The sequence below is a fragment of the Sitophilus oryzae genome, unplaced genomic scaffold, assembly GCF_002938485.1.
Source record: "Sitophilus oryzae breed Bouriz unplaced genomic scaffold, Soryzae_2.0 scaffold_377_pilon_pilon, whole genome shotgun sequence".
NCBI lineage: Eukaryota > Metazoa > Arthropoda > Insecta > Coleoptera > Curculionidae > Sitophilus > Sitophilus oryzae.
Genome location: NW_022146948.1, coordinates 503,014 through 529,320, shown reverse-complemented (window position 1 = coordinate 529,320; position 26,307 = coordinate 503,014). Strand labels below are relative to the sequence as shown.

General features: G+C 31.1%; 1 long non-coding RNA gene across 1 annotated transcript; it reads left to right on the top strand.

Annotated features, from left to right (window-relative positions):
• The first annotated feature begins 2,283 nt into the window (after positions 1-2,283).
• Positions 2,284-9,428, top strand: LOC115885214. Its single transcript, XR_004050698.1, has 2 exons — positions 2,284-2,496; positions 9,261-9,428. It is a non-coding gene; the product is annotated as an uncharacterized LOC115885214 (long non-coding RNA).
• The last annotated feature ends 16,879 nt before the right edge of the window (positions 9,429-26,307 follow it).

Here is a 26,307-nt window from a genome sequence, read left to right as displayed (position 1 = left end):
AACCAAGGCCTTGCTTTCTTTTACGCTTCCTTCCTCTTTCCTTCTTCTCTCTTCCAAATCTCTTTTCTCTCTCTTCTCTTCCTCTTCCTTTTCATAAGATCACTTACCCGGCACCCAGACAAAAAAATCACTCCATCAACCAGCGCATGTATTTTTTCACAAACACGGGCTCATCGGTATTTAACCAATGTTCCGTTATGGCAATGATTTCAGGAAATTGAAAAAGAAATAATTCATCTGTTTTGTGTCTTAAGGACTGAACATTGATAAGAAAAATACCTAGCTTGCTATCGTCCGATTTATCAGAGGGTGCTTGATCCTCTGTTCGCGTCAAATGAATTAAAAAATTATTTGATGAGACACTGGCATTGTTGTGGCTTTCCCCTAGACTTCTGAAGGCAGAAATGGTCATTTATTTATGAGATGAAGCCAACTTCGACATGCTGGCCTCACCAACAACGTCCTATTCTCACACAAGTTATCATTCAACCCAGCACAATAATATTTTTCGCCTCCTGCTGCCCAAAGAACTTACTCGTGGAAACCAGATCGGCACATTATAGCGCCTCTCTCTCTCTCTCAAGTAGTTTCACACCGATTTGATCAAAAGCAAAAATGGATTCATAGTCCAGTCATCTTAGGGGTTTCACCTCAGAATTCAAGATAACCGGCTGTAAACTCGTGTGTATAAACCCTTTATTTTCAACACATCCAAAACATGTCCTCTTCAAACATGTGTGATAGCTTCCATTTCAAACATTGCAGAGTGACAAAACAAAACTTTTGTTTCAAAAAAAAAATTTTTTTTTTTTTAAAAATTTCAAACCCGTTTTTCGTGATAGAGTGGGCGGTGAGCGCAGTCTTTCATTATGTACGGTATCATCCAAGTTCAACCTGTAGTCTCGGTCAAAAACATGCCGTATAAAGTCCGTTAATTATTAAAAATATATTATTAATTTACATTTTTCATAAAACAAAGTTTTTCTCCCAATTTGATGTAAACCCGGGAAGGTTGGTATCTATTTAAGTCTTGACAATATTGAATATAATAATTTTTTCTATAAATTAAGTATGTCTTCATTTAATAACACTAACCTCTTTGTACAATTAGAAAATTATTAACAGAAATACTTTTTGCACTTCTCTCTCTGTACTTTTTAATTATAGTTGGATTTATACTAATTACATTTTAAGTAAATAAAAGACAAGAAAATACATTTTTAATTTATATGTCTATTAAAAATACGATTTCATACATTTCTCATGGTTGAAATTAAAAAAATTAATGAAATAAAAAGAACTCCATGTTCTTATTTTTAGTTTTCTTCTTCTTCTTCATCATCGTCGTCTGGTCGTTGTGGAATTTCAAATTCTTCTTCATTTTCATCTTCAACGACATTTGTCTCCAAGCCTTCTAGGATTTCGGGCTCAAATGTACCATCTTCAATGACATCACGAGACAAGCTTGCCCATTACACTGGCCACAAGCTAAAGAGCACGGCAACCCTGATTTCCTGCATCCACATCGCGAACCACAACCATTCTTGCAGTTGCAGAATATTGTGTTCAGCAATCAGTCCTGGGGTTCTAAATCATACCCTAACCAAGTCTGAACTTGGTAGTAAACACGATTGAAATTGTTGTGAACATACATTTAATATGGTTATATGTATATGTATATTCGACAAATTGTATAAAATATTATTTTTACCCTTATTCTACGGCTATGCCTAAAGAATTTAAGGTACGAAAAATACCATCAACATTATTATTCCTCTCAGAAAGATGGGTGATGCAAATAAACAGAACCATTACCTTAAGATGAAATTTGGAAGAAATAATAATAAATAAAAAAAAAAAAAAAAAATTTTTATTTCTTTGTAATCGTTTACTTTCAGACGCGATGTCTGGTTTCTATTTACTTAAGAAATGTTCATGTTTGTCCCTTTGCAAACCTACCTGAAAATATTATTAGCGAAATAGAAGGGCCGCCCGTGGATTTCGGAGAGGGCATTCTCATAAAAGCACGGTCACAGAAGGGACTGGGGACATCTATAAAAATTTTTCATAGACGTAATATCAAGCAATTCTATTTTGTATTAAAAGTTTAAAAATAAAAAGTAATAACAACTTAGTAAGAATTTTATTATAAAAAAATAAAGAATAACATTCCCAACAAGTGGTGATACGAGTCAAATAGAGAACTACAACATTTGGTGGCAGCGACTACAAGATTGGTGACGACGGTGGTCCAATCCAGGATCACGACATTTTCAGGCAGCGGTGAAAACTACCAAGGTTTCCTGAAGGTGCGCCAGACGCAGCAGAAAACCTACCAGTTTTGGAAGAAGATAGAGGCAACGGGCAGTTCTTGAAGGTGCACCAAGAAGCAGCAAGAAGCACGACACGAGACGTAGACAATGGGGACACTGAAGGAGCACCAGACGCAGCAGCAAGTCACCAGGGAAGCTTTTGTTTTCACCAGATGATGACGGGGTAAGTCTTTTCATTTGTTTACTATATTGTGACGCTACTGTTTTTCTTCTGATTTTAGTTAGTTAGATTTAAATAAAAATAAAAAAAAAACAGACAAAAAAAAAAAAAAAAAATATTGTTTAAAAATTCGGGTTGTAAATAACATTTTTTTTTTTTTCTCTTCAAACTAAAAAAATACATCTATAAAAATAAATAATAATTCTTAAACTGAAAGTAATAAATCAATAATAAAATATAATAATGGCAGGAGGTAAAGACGCAACTGATGTTCTGAATTTAATAAATTCATTTGATGGTCAGGGTGACGCAATTTCACTCCAATTTTCTTATAAAATTGTGATTCAATATTAAAAATTGTCAAAGTGGATCAAAAAGAAGAATTTATAGATTTAATTTTGGTACCAAATTAAAAGGGAAGGCACAAGAGGTAACACAATATAAACAGTTTCAAAATTGGGAAGAACTAAAAGATTTCTTATTAGAGCACTTTACTGATAAAACACCACCATCGCATTTTCTAACACAAATAACAGAAATATTTTAGGAAACTGTAAAAGAATATGGCGATAGATTACAAATTCTCTTTAATAAATATAAAGAAACGTGTCACATAAATTATGCAAATAACGAAGCTACTGTTTAATAGAAAATTTAAACTCCACTTTAGTCAATACTTTTAGAAAAGGACTCAACGATGAAAAAAATTCAAATGCGTATTATTGCCGAAAATACTACATATTTAGATAAAGCTTTATCATTAGCAATTGAAATGGAACTTGAGAATAATGACAGGTTTAAAACTCGCATTTTAAAAATATAGGTTTTAGAGCGTGGAAATAGACAATTAAATAATCATTCTTCTAATAATTCCTGCTTATTTTGTTTTAAAATAATCAATATTTAACATCACAGTGTAGACAGCTTAGGCAATAAGAACAAAATAGTAACTCATATAATAGGAATGTACCTAGCAATAATCAGACACGCCCACCGCAAAATTTTAATAGCAATAATAATTTTTCAAATAGACAAGACGTAACTACAGTACAATATAATCATGGACGTTTCACTAATCGAAACTACAACAATCAAAATTTTAATCAGAACAACGACGCGCGTAATTATAATCGTAATTATGGTAACAATTATAACAGTAATAACCCTCGTTCAAATTAGTTGTCAATAGATATTCTCAGAATCCAAGAAATTTTAATAACTCACAAGTTCTTCAACGGCAGCAAAATGTTTCGACACCTCAACAATCTCAAAAATTTTCTAATTACAATAATGAATCCAGTACTACCAATTTTAATAGTTCAAATAATAGATCACCAAAACAAATTCAAACTATAAATTCTCAGTCGTTAATCAATCCAGCAGAGATAATTTATTTCCTTCAGAACCGAGCACATCTCTTCTTCAAATTTTTCGGAAACGAGAGCGAAGCCTCGGTCGCGAGCAGCCGATTAAGCGCTACTTAAAATTAGATAATAGTTGTTCTATGAATTACACACTACTTGAGCATAAAAATAAAATTAAAATTGAGCAAAACTTAATTGACAAACCGCATAAATCCTCCTAGTATTATTTTCCGATAGTTACCAACAATTAGAGATAATTAAAATCCTTTCTTTAGATATATAAAAAGATAAAGAATTACATCTTTTATTAGATACAGGGCAGATATATATCTTATTGAAAGAATGTATCTTATTACAAAATAATCTAAAATTAAATAAAACTTGCATTATAGAAATTAAAAAAAAAGGTATATAAAAAGGAACCTGTATTTACTAAAGGTGTTTGTAACATCCCAATTAAATTAAAACAATAACAAAGCTAACTCATCCTTTTCACATTGTGCCAGATAGTATACTGATTAAAAGTGATGGACTATTAGTACGCGATTTTTTGCAAAAGCATAAAGCCAAAATAAATTACGAAGACGGAGTCATTAATTTTGAAGACAATTTTTTAAAATTTTGTTGTCAGAAGCAACTGCAATAATTCCCGCGAGATGTCAAAATATTGTACCTGCTCTAGCTAATTTATTTTCGTCCGAAGGCATAGTAGTTTCAAAACAATTATCCGAACATTTATATCTAGGGTTAAGCCTAACAAAAGTCCAGAACTATAAATATTTAGTTAGCATAATAAATATTTCTTTAATGAAGCTCAAACTATCCATACACCTAGAGGGAATGTCGAACCTATTTCTTTTTATGAGTACGAATTTATAGGAAACATATAATTATTACATTATCGATCGTTTTGCTAAAAAAAATAACAAGAAAAGAAATTAATCTAGACCAATTAAATGAAGAAGAAACTAATTCAGTAGTAGATATTTGTAGAGATTTTAACGATATTTTTTACTAAGAAGGCGATAAACTAACAAGCACCAACACAATAAAACACACTATACCGACAGAAAGTAATAAAGGTCCTATTAACGTAAAACCTTATAGATTGCCTTTCAAACATAAAGAAATAATAAATGTATAATGGAACAAACTGAGCAAAATGTTAAAAAGACGGGGGTAATTTCGCTTCTGACAGTCCTCTTGAATAGTCTCATTAGTTGTTCCTAAGAAAAGCGACCCATTATCACCTAAATTTAGAGTATGCGTTGATTTTCAAATGAACACATATCCTCTACCTAATATAGAAGAAATTTTAGACCAGTTAGGCAGCAAATCTCATTATTTTTACCTTGATCTACTAGTGGATTTCAACAACAGGTGTGTCGGATTAAAGATGTAAAAATGTTTAAAACCGCTTTTAGCACTAATACAGTACATTACGTTTATAACAGAATGCCTTTCGGCTTAAAAGGAGCTCCCGCCACATTTCAAAGACCCATGAACACAGTTTTAAGCGGTCTTAATGGTACGAAATGCTTTATTTATTTAGATGATATAGTAACTTATGCAAACAACTTAAATGAACATAACGATAGATTAATTGAAGTTTTTCAAAGATTTAGACAAACATATAATTTAAAACTTCATATATTTTTAAAAAAAAACATTTTACGAAAAGAATGTTTATACTTAGGTCACATTATTACAGAAACCGGCATTAAACCAGATCCATCAAAATTAACAAACTTTCCAACCTAAAAACTTAAAGATATAAAATCTTTTTAGGGCTTGTAGGATATTATAGAAATTTATCAAAAATTTTGCTAAAATTGCTAAACCTTTAACTTGAAATTATTATTAAAAAAAGATTCTGTTTTTAATTGGGGTATAAAATGCGAAAATTCTTTCCAAATTCTTAAAGATAGTATAACCTTTCCACCTGTTCTCCAATACCTAGATTTTACCAAAGAATTTATTATAACAACAGATGCGAGTAATTTAGCAGTAGGAGCAATTTTATCGCAGGGCAAGGTTAATCATGATCGTCCAATAACGTTTGCTAGTAGAACTCTAAATAAAGCAGAACAAAATTATTCAACTTCAGAAAAGAGCTAACTGCAATCGTCTGGGCAGTAAACATTTCCGTCCATATTTTTTTGGCACAAGATTTATAATTGTTACAGATCACAAAACCCTTACTCTATATATTTAATATCAAGACCCTGGTTCTCGTTTGACGTTTTAGAATAAAAAAACTTTACAACATAAGACTATGAAATAATTTATATAAAGCTGAAAGATTAATACAAATGCTGATGCATTTAGTAGAATAGTTAGCACAACAAAAGTCAATTCTATTATTACCAATTATGATAATTTTAAAACACATCTCGAAAGCCATATAATTATTAATTCCAAAGTCAAAGAAAAAACACAAATCTGTTTGAAACACCACAACTTATACCTATATATAGTTTTATTTTTTTTTGCCAAAATTATTCAACACCAACAAAAACGACTTTAAAATTCTAGAAAACAAACAAATTAATACTTTTTAGAACAGACATGATAACACAAATCCTTTAGACATGCTGTCAGTTTTTCAGTATCAACAAAATAATTGTAATATATTTCTATTAACAGACAACGAAAATACATTCAGTGATATTAATTATGAAAAATATTTGGTCTTGCTTACTAACTTTACGAAATATTATATCCAACGAAAACGAATCATCATTTACATATAAAATATCATTACAACCCATTAGTCAAATGGGAAATCGCTCTTCCTATGATAAGATATATTTTTAAAGACTTTGGTCCAGAAATTACAATATTTAACAACAGTCTTATCAACCCTCAGATGCTGAAAAAGTTGTATTATTAAATGAAAATCACAATTGTCCATTAGAGGTCATCAATAGGGTCATCCCGCACATATAAAAATTATCTCAATTATATATATGGAAAGGTAATTTTAAAAAAAAAAAAAAAAAAAAAAAAAAAAAGAGTTTATAAAAAATGTGAACTTTGTCAAAAAAATAAACAGTCTCGAAAACAAAAATGCCTATGGTAATTATGACCACGGCATCAAAACCGTTCGAAAAATGTTTTTTAGATATAGTTGGACCACTACCAGAAACCTAAAATGGTCACAAATACATATTAACCTTTCAGGATGATTTAACAAAATATATAATTAATATATCTATGAGAAATCAAGAAGCTGTAACAGTAGCGCATCATTTTGTAACGAATATTATATGCATTTACGGAATACCTGACATGCTAGTCACAGATCAGGGGTCAAATTTTTAAGTGATATTTTTAAAAGTACTTTGCAAGTTTTTAAAGATAAAAAGATCCAAACAACAAGTTATCACCCAGAGTCAAACGGAGCACTAGAACGCTCACATAAAGTTTAAAGAATATTTAAATAATTTCATTAAGACATCTCAAACAGACTGAGATAATTGGATTCCCTATGCAACATTTACATATAATACTACCCCTCACACTGCTACACAATTTTCTCCATTTGAACTTTTATTCGGACATATTCCTGCATTACCAACATCAGTTAAACAACCACCTAAAGTCAATTATACTATGATGATTTCATAAACAATCTTAAACAAAAATGCAACATTCTAATCAATTAGCTAAAGAAAACTTATTAAATGTAAAAACATATCAAAAAATACCATGATAAAAACAGTTATACCAGAATATTCGAAATTGGTGACAAAGTGTTACTTTACGACGAATCAGTTCGACGTGGCAGAAGTAAAAACTTTCCGCCTTATGGATTGGTCCATATACCATTATAAAAAAATATCGATGTAAATTATACAATTCAAAAAGGAAAAATAAACAAACACCATGCAAATAGAAAATATTTTATTATTAAAACTAAACATAATCAGTATATATAGATTATAAAAAACTAGAATTAATAAATTTTAATTAGCTTATTATTAGTATATATATTTTGTTTTAGGGTTAATTATTACATATTAATTACCAGTATCCTAGAAGTAGTCCACTCAGAATACAATATAACCACTTATGACTTGAACCCTGAAATACACTTTGAGCACCTTGGCGAACTAAGGTTTTTTAATAACAAATGGAAACTAGTAACTTTTGCAGAAATAGAAAATATTAGTAATAAGTTATTATCATTAAAGAATTACCGTAAGTATACTACAGATTTATGCAATAATGAGAATGCTCAATATCATCATTATTTGTCAGTTATTTTTGAAAAGTTCTAAATACACTTTCGAAAAAATTGAAAAGAACTAGAAGTCTTACACGAATTGATAGGTCATAGTCATTTATCAGAAAGTAGACAAAAAAGAGGTTGGTTCAATATTGTAGGAAAAGCAACTAAAGTTTTATTCGGCGTTTTAGATGGAGAAGATGCTAAATACTATAATGATAAAATTTCACAAATGAATAAAGACGAAACTTCAGTCCTTCAACTTTTAAAAGAACAAACAAAATTGTTCAATCAATGCAATAATTAATTTCAATAATACTATTGAAACTTTAGATTTTAACGAAAATTTATTAAAAATAATATAAAAAGATTAGCGATGAATTAAGCAAAGTCAAAGAAAATTTTCATTTTCTATATATAAAACCGGCATAGAAGAAAACGTCACTATTTTAAATATGATGCTAAATCAATTACAATTAGAAATCATGACGATTACGAATGCTATTTTAGTAGCAAGAAAGGGAGTTTACACCCCTCAATATTAACGCTATTAAGGTTAATTAACGAATTAAAAGATGTGTCCGAATCTCTACCTCATTGATTAGAATTTCCTGTACCATTAGATGCGCTCAATGCAAATCTCATTCTAAATGTTATCGAGTTAAAAAGCTTATTTCGAAAACAAACGATTAATATATATTATAAACATCCTTTAATTGAAAACAAATTTATTCTATATTTATAAAATATCAATTCTTTTCAAAAATTACTGTCAAATAACCAGTTTATATTAATTAAACCCTCATCTAAATATATAGCAATTGACGAAAACAAACAGCAGTTTATTACACTGTCGAAAATAGAATTTAATTACTTGTTTAAAATTATAGAAAAATAATTTATTTGCAGTTACAACAAAACCAGTTTCTCTTGCTCATTTGGCAGATAATTGCGAAGTTAAATAATTGCAATTCACAAATATCATACCTGATATCTGTAACAAACGTATAATTCGGTCAGATAGAGCAATTTTATTCAACTACAAACCAGTAACACTTGGTTATTTGCAATTCCTCATCCAGAAACTCTACGATATTTTGTAATAATAAAAAATCACGTAGATGTAATACTAAAAAATTGCGGTAGTGTCAATATAGGTAAACAATGTAAAGCTTATAGCGCATCATCAATGCTAATCCCTCACGGAAATACAGTCCAGTCCAATATTTCAAGAGATTTTATTCCACCATTCGACATTAGTGATAATTGTTGCGAAAGGATAAAGGAAGAAAAAATAACCATTAGTGAAATATTTCTCAACGAACATTATAGGAAATTAACAATGCACATCCCCGAACTTAATGTAGCGAGCCAAAAGCTAGAAGATATTGAAAAGTTAGGTGATGAAATTCTAAAAGGAAACTTGTAAACAATTATACATTTCCAGCATCTGTAATTGCCTATATCTTAGCTCTTCTTATTATTTTATTATTTATAAATTGTATACAAATTGTACTAACAAGACAGCCTGTTGCGGAATTATTCCAAACTTATGCATTAGAGTTAATCAGTCTGTGGAACCATCTTCTAGAAAAAGTGATAGATATGTTGCTCATTATAATCGTAATATTAGCCAAACTCTGAAAATGTAGGTAACTATGAAAACTCCGAAGAAGAGAATGATAATTTACAGGCGCCCTCGCAGACCCATTGGGTATGTACCATCAAGGCGACCTTTAAAGTATACCACTTCTGCATTTGATACATTTTTTAACCTGCAATAGTTATAAAAAAAATGTTAGTTAAGTTAGAATGTAAGTTAGTTATAATTAGTAGTTAAGACTTCATAATACTTTATATATGTATTTTTATTCATTTCCATCTGAGTTATACTAATTAATTATATAAACATTGTTTTGAGATTTCATATCACTTTCACCTCATGAAATCTCTCATTAAGGTGGGAGGTGTTGTGAACATACATTTAATATGGTTATATGTATATGCATATTCGACAAATTGTATAAAATATTATTTTACCCTTATTCTACGGCTATGCCTAAAGAATTTAAGGTAAGAAAAATACCATCAACATTATTATTCTTCTCAGAAAGATGGTGATGCAAATAAACAGAACCATTACCTTAAGATGAAATTTGGAAGAAATAGTCATAAATAGTTGCATCATTTTTAGTTTTCCTTTGTATTTCGTTTACTTTCAGACGCGATGTCTGGTTTCTATTTATTTAAGAAATGGTCATGTTTGTCCCTTTGCAAACCTACCTGAAAATATTATTAAGAAATAGTAGGTATGCCCGTGGATTTTCGGAGAGGGCATTTTCATAAAAGCACGGTCACAGAAGGGACCGGGGACATTCATAAAATTTTTCATAGACGTAATACTGCTAAATTTATATTTTGTATTAAAGTTTAAAATAAAAGTAATAACAACTTAGTAAGAATTTTATTATAAAAAAATAAAGAATAACATTCCCAACAAGTGGTGATACGAGTCAAATAGAGAACTACAACATTTGGTGGCAGCGACTACAAGATTGGTGACGACGGTGGTCCAATCCAGGATCACGACAAAATGTTCATGAGCTGCTGCACTTGTTGGTGGCAGATTTGATAAATGCACAGGTTTATTCAGTTTGGTTGTAAGCAAACTGAATAAACTATCCTAACCTAACCAAAATAACTATAATTATAATGTAATTAAAGTATTTTTGTTAATAATTTTCTAATTGTACAAAGAGGTTAAGTGTTATTAAATGAAGATCGATACTTAATTTATAAATAAAATTATTATATTCAATATGATCTTTTATGAAAAAATGTAAATTATTTATAATTATATATTTTTCAATAATTAACGGACTTTATACGGCGCGGCGTGTTGACCGAGACTACAGGTTGAACTTGAATGATACCGTACATTATGAAAGACTGCGCGCTCACCGCCCTCTATCTCAAAAACGGTTTGAGGTACAAAAATTTTTGAAACAAAAGTTGTAGAGAATTTTATCCCCTACAATATTTATAATAAATACAAATAGCGTAAATGTGAAAGGAAACGAGATATTTGAAAATTGCGCAAAAAATCGATTTTTGACCTTTGACCTCAGTTATCTACAAGTCGCGCACACGCTATCATATGTAGGTTTCGAGACATGTTTTAGGATGTTAAAATAAAGGTTTATACGAGTTTACAGCCGGTTATCTGGAATTCCGAGATTCCTACCCTATTTCGACTAAGATGACTGGACTATCAAGCAGTTCGACGAAACTAGTGAGTAAACAAAGTAGTGCTCGTTACAAAATCAAAAAAATAAATAGACATATGAGAGAATATAATTTGCTATATTAAAGATATCCTTTTTTAATGAACTAGTGATTAAATGTTTTATGAACACCTTCGAAAATTATAATTATGTACCTTTAAAAAATGTCTTTTTAATTTTTTTTTCTTCTTTAAAAAATATAGATACTAAATGTTCTTAAAGTCAAATTTATTTTTCAAGTATAAAAGGGTAGTTTAAAAAAGGCGTCCATTGATCCCAAAGAGACCTGGTTTGTAATACAAAAGCCAAAGAAATAAGACTCTAAGACTTGAGACCGAGACTTAGAGTCTTATTCCTTTGGCTTTTATATTATAAAAGGGTAGCTTGTAATAATATTATACATGAAAGATCATAAAAAATGAAGACATTAGACAGTTAAAGCACGGCCAAAGACGTAGACGTAAACGTATCGTTTGACATGTACGCTTGCGCAGTGTGAAATTCACTTGCGTTTACGGATACGTGATACGTATCTTTACGTGCCTTTACGTACGTACAAAACGCAAACGTATCGAGCCGAAGGAGTTTCGATTTTCACCCGAATGATGCCGAACGTACAAATTCACAAACAACTCATTTCCACAAATGGCTAGTAATTAAGTTATATTTCATAAATTTTGGGGCCAGTGTCACAGAACTGGGCCTATTTATTACAATAAATTAGTATGAAAATATTAGGCATCATAATAAACTCATTTTGGAATCTATTTAATTAAATGCTAGTTCTTATAGGCAAAACCATAATATGAGGATTCTAAAAGATGAAATCTAATAAATAATCATAAAGCTGTGTCTGTTTTCCAATATTTTTTTATTACGAAGAGCATTTTAAGTTGTAAGGACTACTTTCTGTAATAAAATAATTTCCATTTATAATTTTCTTCAGTTTTCGATAATACTTTTATAAATTTAATGTGGAATCAGTGGAAATAATAATCTGGAATCAGTGGAGTAATAGATATCCATTTTCAATTTTAAAATTAAATAAATTGTTTCACAAAATAATTTAGAATTACAAATGTACCATTTGCGTTACGTACGTCAAAATACTTGCTTTAACTCTTGTTTACACGACAACGCAACGGCAGACGTAACGTAAGTTTCTGCGTTACGTGTCGAGAGATACGTATACGTATTGTGCCTTGCTTTAACTGTCTATTGAGGCAATAAAAAACTGATCATAAAAGTAACAGAAATCTACTCTAAAACGAAGTATAAAAGAGGAATATAAACTTTGTTAGATAGCTGAAAATTAATCTCCTAAAGAAAAAAAAAAGAAATAATATAATAGAAAATCTAATAAAATACAATAAATACTAAGTTCTGCAATACCTAGTCAAACTCCTTTATAGTCAAATATAAAAAATAAGTAGAGTTGAAAAGCAATGATGAAGCCTATCCAACGTAAGAAGAAACGATTTCCACAAATGACACCCAAAAATTCACAATACTTTTAACGACTGTCACTGTCAAGCATTCTATCAATAGATATACTATATTATTATAACACACGTAGTAATTATTAGCTAATTAATTACAAGCTCAATATTTGGACAACCAAATTTTTTAAAGCTTTGCATCAAGGTCTTGTGCCGAATTACAAATAGCCCAATTGTGAAATATTGTGTTTATTCACAATCGGTGCGAAGTAAGTCTAAACAATGCCCACCTAGATAAACAGTTGTTAATGTAATTTAATCAGTTTAGATCTTTGTTTAAAGCTGATGAGATTTTAGATTTGCATCTGGAATGTTTTCATACATAAAAATGTTTTTCAATGATAAATCTAGCTACATGTTTATCTTATAAAGATTAAATTTGCATTAAACAAAATGGGACATCAGGAAGAGTAATAGTAGGGGAGACCAAGACGTCAAATGGGGATTTACTCGAGCATCGTGACGAGCGTAAATGGATTGTAAAAATAAGATGGTAAAATATATGTTGATATTTTACCATCAATCAAAGATATGATGTATGCCCTTTTACTGGTGAGAGGACAGGTGCGTGTATATACAGGGTTTTTAAAAATGTAAGAAAATAGTCACAAAGAAATACTTGGGTGTTTCAGATATTAATAGTCCAGGCGCCCCACGTACAGGGTGGCGTCTCTCATACGACGCGGAGGCTCCAAGAAGAACGACAGTTTGTATTGAAATTAAATTTTGTGAACATATGTAGGTTCCCCAAACTTCCCCAAACGGTTTGGGGACAGAGTGTCCCCAAAAAAAGTTACATATCAAAGTTGTTTTTTTGTAATGGAATAATTGATTTTCGGATTCTAGCAGAAAAATAATGTTGAGTTTCATTAGAGAAGTATATGACTAAAATGTATGGTTTTTGACATATTTAAGTAGTTTTCTAAAAATGAAGAACAAATTTTAAATTTCAATAAAAACTACCTGAATTGGAATTTACATAGTATATCCTAATATGTAATTAAAATAACTATTGTTCTTTAAATCAAACTAAAACTCAAAAAGTTATACAGGGTGAGACAAAATTAATACTGATCATTGATCGTCTTTACAAGCAAGTAACTATTTTATTTTAAATAGTTATTATTCCGATATTCAACGGGGAATTCATGTCTCTTCAAAATACTATAAAGGTTGCCTACCCTAACCTAACCCAAACAAAGATTTTCATAGTTATTTTGATTTTTATGATTTAGTGTCAGTAGATCTTTATTATTTGATAAAATCTAAGGGGCTGTGAGGTACGCTGACGTTACTTCAACATTTAGCCAAATTAGTTCACCTTAACAACTAATTTCATTTTGTATTAGTTAAACTTCAACTTAAAAAAATCAGAAATTTGCCGAAAATGGAAACTTATTCTATATCAGAGAGAACTGATATGATTCTATTAATTGGTGACAGCAGTGTGCAATCACCAATTAATAGAATGCTTAAATGCTCCTGATTTATCTCGTTTGGACTTTTTAATGGAGATATGTTAAAGACAGTGTTTAAAAACTCGATCAATTATTGTCGACAACGTTTAGAGAAATTATTGTCGCTGCTTTCCGAAGTAGAACTCCAGATATGCCTCTTAACGTAAAACGATCTTTTGAAAAACGATCATTTCATGCAGTGAAGAGGAAAGGAAGCATTTTGAGCATTTTATTTCATCTAGCTAATTTTTGTCACATAATTATACTGTAACGTTTTAATAAAACGATACTATTGGCAACCCAGCATACACCCTACCGAATTAGTTCTGACTAATTTCGGATACTCTGTTGATCGTACTTGCCCTTGTCGGCGCAGAACTAGAGCATCTTTTTGACTATCGGAAGTCACCATTTTTGATTCAGATTTCGTGGCTTAAACATCGACATACTTATCTGAAGTCATCCGAAAAAGTTTAAACTTTTTAATTCTATTAACCTTTGGAATGTAGTCCTAATAGTTCCTGGCATTTGGGGAAGGAATCAATTTTAAGTTTTCATGAGTATTTTGGTGGTAAGTTTGATCTTCATCATATTTTTACTCTTTTGGTTCAACCTCTCTTTATAGATTTTCTAAACGTGGTTTTGGTAGTCCTGTCATGAGTTTAATTTTTGAGTAAACCCTCAGCATCGTGAGGTAAGTTCTAAAATTTCTAAAATGCATTTTGTGCATAAGTTGTGTCGTTTCCAGAGTTTTACCGTCCAGTTACATGGCGAGTTATATGTCGTGATTGGTGGTTTGAGGTACGAGAGCCTGTATCTATGATCCATGTTTGATTTCCACATGGCTGGTGGTATTGTAAGGGGCTGTTCGAGGCTGTGGTAGATTGGGGATGAGCTCCCACACCTAACGTCCACACACCATCCAAAAGGACGAGCCAAAGCTTGGAATTACACCGGATAATCAGGCCAGATTTCATATTTTTTTATTAACTCATTTCAAATCTATTTACTTATTGTTGACGAATTACGTAATTAATTATGTAATTATTAGATATTTTGAATTTCATTATTAAAATATAATTTTCTTAATTTTAAATATACAAATTTTTATATTTTAATATCTTGTCAAGTATTTTGTGATGGTGTCACTTGACATATTTATTTAATTAATTTTGATTGATTTACGGAATTATGTGCGCATACAGCAAGGTTCATGAACTGCGTTAGTTTGGGTACTCATTTTATTTTATTTTGCGTAATTTAATATTAATAATGTCAATGATTTTTAATCAACAAAACAAGTGATACTATTTGTTTTATCATACATTTAAATGTTGATTACTAATTTTTCTTAAGTATTAATTCATTTTAAAACCCTAACTTCATCCACATCAATTACTGTCCTTGTCTATTTTTTTTTTAATTATAAATAAATTTAAGTTGGGGTAAAGAGATCTATTAATTTCTGAGTGAATGTCCTGGCGCCCAATAATTATTGTTTTATTAATTAATTATAACACCTAATAAAAAAATAAAAAAACGAACCTAGGACTGCTCGCAAAGACGAAAAGCTGCCGTTTGCATTGTGTCAAGAAAACGTTACAATACGTTTATAACTAGTTTTAATTCTGTAATAATTAAAATGTGTTTAAACGTGTTTTATCTTAAAAATCTTTTTATTACCGTTGAATATTTCACTCTACATCTTTTATTTTTTGTTAAATTAACGAAATGTATATCACAGCTACCTAGATTTTATCAATTATTAATAAAGATCTCCTGATGCAAAATTATAAAAATGAAAATATCTAGAAAATTTTTCGTCGAAGGGGTAGGCAACCTTAATAGTATTTTGAAGATATATAAATTCTCCATTGAATATCGGAATAATATACTGAGTGTTCCATTTAAAATAAAGGAGTAACTTGCTTTTAAAGGTTAACATTGTTCAATATTAATTTTGCCTCACCCTGTATAAATTTTCGAGTCAAATTTGGTCACATACAATCGATATTTTAACTAAATATCAGGCTACAGGATAAATTACATTTTAAGAAGCTTTTATTGAAATTTAAAATTTATTCTTCATTTTCACAAAATGTGAAATTGTCAAAAACCTTGCCATTTAGGGATATGCTTCTTTAATGAAAATCACCTTTACTTATTTCCTTAGAATCCGAAAATCAATTAATATATAGGATTCCATTACAAAAAAAAAAACAACCTTGATACGTAACGTTTTTTGGGGACACCCTGTAGAACTCTCTGTATTTTTAAAAAAGGTACTACTCCTTCCAAAATTTCATTTCGATATAAATTACCAGTCTCCTTGAAGTCTCTGAGTCGTATGAGATTCACCACCCTGTATTTCTGATAACGGAGGAATATTAATTTGCCGATATGCATGGTGAAGGTGGAAATACGAAGAGAAAGAAAATGAAAAAAAATATATATTCCAGTGCATCAAATAATCAAAAAGGACGTTAAGTGAACCCTAAAGAAGGTACTGTTCAAAAGACTAGACGATTTAGACGCGACCAAAACTCAAGGCAGATTTTTTAGAAATATATAGTACTTAGCCCCACACTTTTATTGATGATTTTAGCTACTTAGGCTAGGTGGAAATCAGCAGATTTTGTCATTCTCCCATTTTCTTGTATCACGCTTAAATCAACAGATTGTTTAAATGCACTTTTGTGCATGTAAATGTAACTAACTCGCCTTGCCTTAATCTGACGCGCTCGAGTTCTTCTGATGATCATTTTTTTACTGCTCTGATTGGCTGTGCTACACGCATCCCTGTATAAAAGGTTCATGTATGGTGAGTCTACTTAACAGGATGCGAAGTCCCAAAATCCGTGCTTGTGCTCACCTACTATAAGTAATCGTAGTATAAAAATATTTTCTTTATAGCGTTTTGTTTTGCTTCAACATGGAACTATAAACGTGCAGAAATCAAGCTTAAAACTATTTCTCAATTGGTGCTATTCCTTGCAGAATTCCAATACCTAAGCTTTAATTTAAAACAAATCTCGTCACAAACAATTTGATTTTTTTCCAACTACGATAGACGCTAATTGGTTTTTAATTAGAATCAAGTAGGCCAGGGTAACTCGCGCAACCTTGAACATCTTCCATAATGAAACGTTTTTTTCATGCTATTAGTTGCGAGCGATGGCGCTGTTATGTAGCTTGATTGCTGGTATGGTAGGTTATGCGTACGGTTACGACTTCATAAATTATGCACGCTTCACGTGGTCTCGATCAAATCACAGTTATTTATATAAGAAAATATAACAATACTAATCATCGTACAACTGTATAATTAATTACCTGCATTAAAATAGAGTAGAGAAATATGCAAATGGTAAATAAATGCTTTATTTACCATTTATTGGTTCTCTATAAATTTTTAATGCAAGCTCAGCCAGGAATAACGTCGACTATTTATTTTTTTTTAATTATTTTTTAATAATAATTCAGAAGATCAAAATGTGATTCAAAAGTGTTGGCCACAGTAGATCAGATTTCACCCAAAATACATTTTTGTTTGATGACAGGGTCGGGTAGTCGTATAACACGTTTAACTGTCTTATCTCCTGCAAAATGATTTATTACATTAAATAATTGTCATGTTCATTTATTGTGAAGATGAGTCGGCTAAACCTGGTTAGTATTCCAGTTACACACACACTCTAATACTCCGAATCAATGGGCACCTACCCCAGCATCCTTCAAGCAGAAATCTACGCTATCGAAAGATGCGTACAATTTATCTTAGATAAAAACTATCGAAAACAAGAAATAGCCATCTTATCCCATAGTCAAGCAGCACTAAACGCGATCAACTCAGTAACCATCAATTCGAAGTTGGTCAAAGAATGCCTAGAGAAAACAAATTAGGCAAAGAAAATAAAGTCCTCCTACTATGGGTGCTCGCTCACCAAGAGATAGAAGGCAATGAAAAAGCAAATGATCTATAGCTAGAAAAGGAGAGAACACTCCACTAACTGGGTCAGAACCGTTCTGTTTTTGGGAAACCAACTAAAGGCGGAACTGGGGAACCTGAAATACTTCATCCGTAACCTGGAATGGGAGTCCTCCAACGATCTAAGACACTCTAAAAAGTTCCTCACACTGATAAAAAAGATAAGAGACTTGAACTAATGTCGTCATCGTTCTTGAAAAAAAAATTAGTGGCAAGAGAATTTATTTTAGCGTAAAAGATAATATCTTGCCTGAAGAAAAACTCTCTTAACTCAAGAAAACTGGTTCTCTTGAAAAATTCGAAAATTTCTTTTGAATCTATTTTCATTCAACAAAGTGCAAGTTACTTTGTTTTAAGATAATAACAAAAATACGCTAGGAAGTACTTCATTCAAGAAACAAGGCCATTTTTCCAATAGCTAAATACTCTTTTGATGAAAAATAATAACGACACCCAAAGACGATGACGAAGGACGGTATATACAAGTCGGCAGTCCGATCAGTCGTACTTAGTGATGGGAATAATCGAATTATTTTCACCATCGAATAATTAGTAATAATTCATATTTCACAATCGAATTAATAATTCCAATTATTTAGTAGAATTATAAATTTAACCTAAAAATAAATTCGTCCCAGCTAGTGCTCGTCTAGAGGCTATTTTAAACAAATTCTGAACCATTGCCATACCTATATTCTATCACTGAATAAAGAATAAAAAAATATTCTTTATTCAATGTATTCTATTAACTGTGCCGAAGCCGTTTAATAAATTAAACCATAATTTAAAGTTTTAAATTTAAAAGTGCCGAGTTTATGATTGTTATTGTTATGGCCTTTTATAAACATTTCAATTCCTATTGAAAACCTCCTCTCTAAAATTTCTTCTAAAACGATATAAGTATGTCCTTGTTTACGCGCGGTTCGTATTTCTTTTTATTTTATCAGTGAGATGGAAATGAACCAAATAATAGTAGTATTCTTTCGTTCTGAACGAAATGAAAATTTTCACTAAAACTGAATTATTCCTACGTGGTATAGGAAATAACAATGATTTCTGGATTTTTCTATATCGGATCGTTCCTTTCTTTGTCGATTCCCTTTATAAATCAGTTTAAGTGAAAATTTTCAGTTCGTTCAGAACGAAAGAATACTACTAATAGTACTAATCTACTAATTAATAATATTCGTCCATAAGAGGTTATGTTTTATGTTCATTTATAATTCGGTTACCACAGATATAATATAAAATGCTACTAATTTTTATCTCGATTATATCGAAAAAGATAATCGAATTAGTTTTAATTTACTATCGAATTAGTCGTATTATTTAATTCGAATTTTCCCAACACTAAGTCGTACGTCACATTTCATAGGTTGCACATCATAGTACGCACGGGTTTTGTTGCTTGGAATTTTCCACTTGGAATTTTGCATAATTTGCTTTTGTTAATAACGATCACTAATTTGTTAACGATATGCGTTTAATATCGTTAACAAATTAGTGATCGTTATTAACATGCATTTGTCATTTTTTATGGACAAATTTTAGGATATATGGATTCTTTAAAGGAGTTTCTGAAAAATGGAAATTAGAGCATTTATTTGCTATATTTGAAGGTAACAGACATTTACCTAATGCACCTGTTTAGATAACGCATATACGTGACTATAGATAGAATAAGAATATCGATTTTTTTATGCAAATAATTACAAACATTTTAGAATTTCAAGTCGTCGTATTAAAAAATTCAACATGTGACCAAAGCTTATAATTTTAATAATGTGTTTGCTTTACTTTGATTAATCGTGATGTAACATTTTTATGTAATTTGTAGAGTTATGAACCACCCCAAAAAATACCAAGGAGTGAAAAAATGGTGCAGAAATAACTACTATCGAGGAAAATAATATCACTTTACTTACTACAGACAAGGAAAACCTAAATTTATCAGAAAATAATATACCTCGTAATATGCCTGTATATGATGTATAGACTTCTCTTAGATCAAAATAAATTTTAGTTGAGTCAATGGTATTCGCTATTGGTTTAAGAAAAGTGTCTCTTTAATGAAGAAAAAATGTCCCTTTTCAATCAAGAATGTTGCATGAATCAAAGAGACTATTGTTCTTGTAGCAAGAACTTCTTTGCATATTAATTTTGGGTCAAGAGTGAAATACTTTGGACAGATAGATTCTTCTATTCTCTAAAGTAATTTTTTAAAGCTTATGAAAAGATAGTTAATGCTTTGGGCAACGAAACGTCGTTCTTGGCCCTATTGAAAAGCGCCAATCTTTTGGGTCAAAGTCATATTCATTTCGACTGAGAGATCCTTTTTTTCAGTGCAGAACTTACGACCGAGAAAAATCAAAGATTTTCCTTGATTCCTTTGGTTTCAATACAATAAGGTTTCTATTATATTATTCTGTGGGGAAAATGGGGAAACACCAGAACACCTTATCACTGAGTGCGCCGAGACGACGACCGAGGATGGAGAGCTGGCCTTTTTGGAGCCAGATACTGGATGATGAGTTATAACTCGTTATAACTCAAAAAACGGTAAAACACAATAGATCTGTAATGCCGCGGTGATTAACTCCCCTCCTAAACATTCTACACATACACTCCTAAATGTAATTTGTGCTATTTCAAGGAAGAATCAGATAATTTTTAGAATCGAATGCCTTATATCTTATGTATTCGAATACTTTTGAGAATCGAATATATTTCGAATCTTTTTGAGTTCGAATGGTTGATTAGAGTGCCGTTTAAAGGTTGATTCTCACTATACCTTCCATATCAGCTCCCTTCCGTTTACATAAAATATTATATCATGTAAATGAATAGGACAATGCACACTATACGTTCCGTTTCCCTTCCGTTCCATATCCTTTCCTTTCATACATTTTTTTGGCGGACGGACTGAAGCGTATCGGAAACAGCGTTGTCAAGTTCTTTTAAACAACAACATTTGTACCAGCTCTGTTAAAATTAAGCAAATATTTATTTATTCTTTCACCTCTTAATTAAATCTATTACCTTTTTCAAAAGATACAATTTTTCAAAATAAAACTTTCGTAATGATATAAATTGTACAATAAAAAGTATGGAACTGATACGGAACGGAAGCTTACGTATAGCGTCAATACAATAAAAAATACGGAACGGATATGGAATGGATATGGAATTGAAACGGAAGGTATAGTAAGAATCAACCTTAACTCTACTCTTTACTTGCATGAAAACCAGAAAAAGGCTTGGGTTAAGATTTTAGAAAAGGGAGTTGAGAGTGAAATTACTACTTTATTAGGTATATACTAAGGGTCGGCATTTCTGGTCTTGAGTGCAGGTTTTCATGTGTACGAAGAGTACGGTCAACACGCTTAGTAAAATAAGATGTACTGAATAAAGACAGAAGGCGAGTATTTTCCCAAGCGCATGGAATCTAGCGTCAGATTAAGTAATTATGTAATAAATACTTCGTATTTTTGCTCACTCCGACTTACTAGATTGCCATAACGACTCACTCCTATACATGTAAACGCCGATCCAAAGGTTCGCTTGCCAACGGGGTATAAACAACAAAAATATGTTTTGGTGTCTCCCTTAAACAATCAGTTCGAACTCAAGGTTTCGAATTTAGCTTATTTTTGGTAGTCCAATACTTAGCTAAATCGACCACTTTGATTATTTGTATATATTCGATTAGTATCTTCACTAATTTAAATTGAAAATATTCTCGAATAGTCATCATCTATAGACAATCAGATTTCTCTAAACAATCATTGTACAGGGTGTCCCATTTTTGTGTTTTACACACTAGCGTGGAATAGCCAATAATCAAAATTTGACGTCGAATAAGTTATTCGAATGTTTTAATTACTTAATTTAAACCGGCCAAGAAAAAAGTAATGCATTTTTACCTTGATTATGAAAATAAGCATTTCAGAAACTAAAAAGGCTAGGACAAATATGTGTGTAGCATCTTAAAATTCATAAAAAAGTAGCATAGTGATGTGAAAATCGCATCTTTACATCTCTACTCATAAACGAGATACCCCGTAAAACACAAGAAAATCAGACACCCTGTACCGTGGCAGAAAATATTCGCGAATTCGGTTGGCTTTTTTTATCGAAATTATCAGCCAAATCGTTCGTTTAAACGTGGAAAAATAACGCGATGAACATACTTCGTTGACAAGTGTTTATTATTATTATCATTACAGCTCGGAGAAGTTTGTTATTGTCGTCGTCCCGCAAGTAATGCGATTGTATTTTTACGAGGTGCTATGGCGGCGCGGCGGTAACAACCATTCGCCATGTCCCACTGACCTACTTACCCAATGACATTGGCACCACTTTTATTTTCGTTTCGTTTATTGCACAACGCGCGTGCATGATATCATTTATACCATTTAATCACTTTATATTGCCAGCGCTGTCTCTCTCTCTCTCTCGCTCTCGGCTAACCAGAGGCGGCGTCAAAGTGCAAAATTTAATTAAAAAATCCGCAGATATATAAATTCTCCGGAAATATTTGAACCACAGATTCTCACGTATGGACTAAAGGCGGGTTCTTACGTGTTAGTCTGACTAATTCCCATTTTTACTGAAAGACGGAAAACGGCGCCTTTTTTCATACGCTTCATTTTGTTAGTTGCATACATTCAGTTGGTCACTTCAAAAAACACGGGATGAGATTAAAAAATCCCGGGGTTAATACCGATATCGAAGCCTGATGTCGAAGCGACATAGATTTATGCAAAGCAGATGTCGTATTAAAATTCATGTTGAAAGAACAATCCAAAATTAAAACACCACTAAGCACAGATCTACAAGACTCATTAAGAAAACAGATCAAGCAACGCAGAACCATTTATCCTGACATTTCTGAACAGCTCTTGACAGCTCTGAACTAGATGGTTGCTTCAAAATATGAAATGTTTCCTTAATTAAATCTGAATTAAAAAAAACTGTTGATCAGGCTAGAGCTCGACAATGGAGATGCACTCAGAACAGAAACCAGCAAAGACAACGAGGATGAGCTTTCCATTGCCGAAATTCTAAGAAGAGAAGAAAATGAGCCCTTGGAGGTTAAACTTCAGAAGGCATTACCAACAATATTTGAAGCCCATACCCATATATACCGGGTGCGTCTCAAAAGTGGCTCACCCCTATAACTTTTTTATTTTTTCAAATAAAAAAAAACGATATTTGGTATGTTAGTATATGACATAAATTGGGATTGATTGACGTATTCTATTGTTTTCGGTCACTTCCGGTTTCACCGGAAATTACTACAACTTTTGATTTTTAAATGCTACCCTCGGTATTTTTTTACTTTATTCTATAGAAAATGACTCTCTGAACCGAATGACATATCATATGTCAACTTTTGACATTTTAGCATATTGTTTATTTGAAATTGTAACATGCGGTTCATAACGACAACTTAACTCAAAATACCAAGTGTGTGGTATCAAATTATTCGTAAAAAAATGCTTTTTCTAAATATGCTAATGAGCCACTATCGTTCTATTTGAAAAAATTGAGATATGATTAAAAATACGATTTGGGCATCTTTTAACCGGCCAGGACAAGACACTAAAAACATTAGACGATCAAATCTATTTTTCCAAGGCTCCTTGATTAAAAACTAGTGTTTTTAAAACAGCCGTGGCACTCTAGATTGAAATTTAAAATAGAATTTGTTTTTGAGTGACTATGTCAAAAATTGGTTTTTGAGTGATAATGTCATTCGATTCAGAGTGTCATTTTCTATGGAATAAAGTAAAAAAATACCGAGGGTGCCATTTAAAAATCAAAAGTTGTAGTCATTTCCGGTGAAACCGGAAGTGACCGAAATCAATTGAATACGTTAATCAATCCCAATTTATGTCATATACTAACATATCAAATCTCGTTGTTTTATCTGAAAAAATAAAAAAGTTATAGGGGTGAGCCACTTTTGAGACGCACCCGGTATAGGGACCAAAAAAGAATTTGAATCATACACAAATGGTGATGTTCGGGGCAGGGTGCAATGATTTAAATTAACTTGATTTAAATCAACGGATTTTTTTAAATTTTAATCATGGATTTAAATAAAAAAATCAACTTGTTTAAAAACTTATGATAAATCGAAAAATAACTTTTAATAATAAAAACTTTTCCTATAAAATTATAAAAATGTATTCCTATATCAAATAAGTACAAATTTACACTTGCTATTGTAACGTTTAAATACTTTAATAGATCGAAAAATAAATGTAAAAGATATAACATATCTTTAATATTCATTCATCTATTAAAACGTTGGACCGATTTTTGAAGTTATTTCGTGTAAATCCATTACTTCTAAATGGCAGAGATTTACTTTGAAATTGGTGAAGTGCCAAAAGTCCGGTATTTGAATACATTTCATTCGCAAACTCTAGTGCAGGACTATTTTCTTCTGATGTCAGGTTATACTTTTATTCCAGAGGACTAATCAATGCCAAAAGATAAGTTGGAGTCAAGGCTGTTTTATACCTTTTTTGATACAGCTGAATGTTGATCAAAATAGAAGATAAATTATTTGTTCTAGTTCATTTCCAATTTCTACCGACATTTTGTTCTGCAATAAGTACTTTGCACTTTGAATATTAGATGGTACTAATTTTATTCTCGACTTAAGACAGTCACTACTAATTCCAAAAAAAATTCCTTTGATCTAAGAGGCCAATTTTTTTTGCGGAAATAGGCTTATCGGCAAAGTTTACAGAATAAAATATATGGATGACCGATGTGAAAAAACGACACGCGCCGTAGAAATGTTAATACTGTCAATATCGGTCAGAGTTACAAAAAAATCCGATTAAAATAAAAAAAATCAGATTAAAATAAAAAAACTGATTAAAATAAAAAAATCAATTTTTTTTTATTTTTTTAAAAAAATCTTGATCACAAGACTTTTTAAATTCGTTTCACAGCTTTTTTGATAATTTTCGTTATATGATACTAAAAACTTTGTAATATTCGATATTTTTTATACCTACATCTAATCCCGGGATGTTTGGTTTGGTTGTAGATCTGTAATACTAGATCTCGAAAATCCGTTCAATTAGCTTATTTTGATTCCAAAAATACAGTAGTACTATGTCCGCGGAATATTCAAACACCCTATATACTCAATATCATTTTCCAACAATTTTAGATTCATTTCTGAAAAGTATATTAAATTAATATTATAAGATAGTTATCTAAACTAATCAAAACTTGAATTAAACATTTTATCCTATTCAAATAGTAGGTACTTAAACAATTTCATTTAAAAACAATTCTACGCACATGTCCCCGTTAAAGATAAGGCGTGTGATGCTTACACATGACATGATCTACTTTTTAAAAACAATATATTGAAGTCGAAAGTGGAATTTGTAACATGTTGCCAAGTATATAATATTTCTAAAAAATTGCGCTAAAAAATACAGCAACCTTATTTTTATTATCTTTTTCTTTTGTTATTAATTATTCAGATCATTAAATTGAAATGAAAATTGAAATGGTACTTAAATAAAGGAATTTACTTTCTGCTTAACTTGAAAAAATGAGATCTTATTTTTTTTTTAATTTAAAGTTATCATTCATAGTACATACCAGGTGCGTCTCAAAAGTGGCTCACCCCCTATAACTTTTTTATTTTTCCAGATAAAAAAAATGATATTTGGTAAGTTCGTTTGGAAAGTTAGATCATTAATTGTATTTGTGATATTTCTTTTGATGGTTCGTCCAAAAACTAACTTTCCGCCAAACCGCCGCACAACTCATCGTATCGACGCATTGGCGTACCAAATCGACGCATTGACGAACCGCATCAGCCTATAGTGAGTATGGGGCTTTACTAATACATAATCATCACAGGCCATTCATAACCAGCCTGCTGATTACAATCATTTGTATGGAAATCAAAAAAAAATTCTAACATCACCAAAAAAAAACAAGTAGTTGTA